The sequence below is a fragment of the Tiliqua scincoides genome, chromosome 5 (genome assembly GCF_035046505.1).
Source record: "Tiliqua scincoides isolate rTilSci1 chromosome 5, rTilSci1.hap2, whole genome shotgun sequence".
Classification (NCBI taxonomy): domain Eukaryota; kingdom Metazoa; phylum Chordata; class Lepidosauria; order Squamata; family Scincidae; genus Tiliqua; species Tiliqua scincoides.
Window position 1 is genome coordinate 41,526,812 of NC_089825.1, and position 1,113 is coordinate 41,527,924.

The window sequence follows — 1,113 nt, forward strand, 5'->3', positions numbered from 1 at the left end:
TACCGCCAAACAAGTTCAAACACCACCACACACGATTTAATAAATTCTGCACACAGTGTAGAATCAACGCAAAGGCAAGGTGAAATAAAATTGCAGTGCAGAATCAACGGAAAGGCTAGGCAAAATAAAATTGCAGAGGCAAGCAAAAGTCACAGTGGTTTGAACCGATTCGTAGGCAAGGCATAGGCAAGTTAGAACAAAATTGGAAAAGCCCGCCAAAATCACCAAATTCTTGACACTTTTTTGTGTCTGCCCGAAAACGTTTAATGAAAGCGAACTATAAAGTGACCAATGACTAGCACATGACACAACTAATACAGTAAGTGTATTCAGTTAAAGTCCGGGCGAATGGATATTGCCTGGTATATAACACACTTCTAAGGGGTGTTGGGGCGGGGGCAGGGATGGGTGATTCTGAGAAGCAGGTGACCAGCTATGATGCCGGGCTTGTGGCGTCTCATCGCAGGGTGTGGGTGGCAGCCCCCTGGGGTACCCACAAACTATTGGCACGAAAACAACAAGCGCCCCCAATACACCCGCAGGCAAGATTCCCGCAGGCAGGGAAAAAAGTCAGGCAAAGGATCAGCAGCGGTGGCAAGCCCTGGGCAGACAACCTGCCAGCACAAGCTCCCTCCTAGCGACGGGGCAAGCTGCTGGAGAGATGGAGCCAAGTGGGGTTGGCGATCTACCTCTGACCCCTCTGCAATCTACAGGTAGATCGCAATCTACCTGTTGGACATGCCTGTTTTAGAATGGTAGGTTGGTAACCTTCAGTCTCGAAAGACTATGGTATAAGCCTACAGCACCCGGTATTCCCAGGCGGTCTCCCATTCAAGTACTAACCAGGCCTGACCCTGCTTAGCTTCCGAGATCAGACGAGATCAGGCATCTGCAGGATAGAATGATATAAATATAAATGATATATATAAGTTTTGTAAGCTGCCTTGAGCTTTTGGAAAGGCGGGGTTTAAAAGTTTTAAATAAATAAAAATAAAATATTGCAGGCACAGGTTGTTATTGACCCATTGTGGCTGCTGGGGCTTACTCCAGAGTGGAGGGACAAATGTCCCCTTACCACTAGGAGACCACCAGCATCCAAAAATTCCCTGTGGG

General features: G+C 47.6%; 1 pseudogene; it reads right to left on the reverse strand.

Moving 5' to 3' along the window:
* Window positions 1-794: 794 nt before the first annotated feature.
* LOC136654747 (5S ribosomal RNA) lies at window positions 795-912 on the reverse strand (annotated as a pseudogene).
* Window positions 913-1,113: the final 201 nt, after the last annotated feature.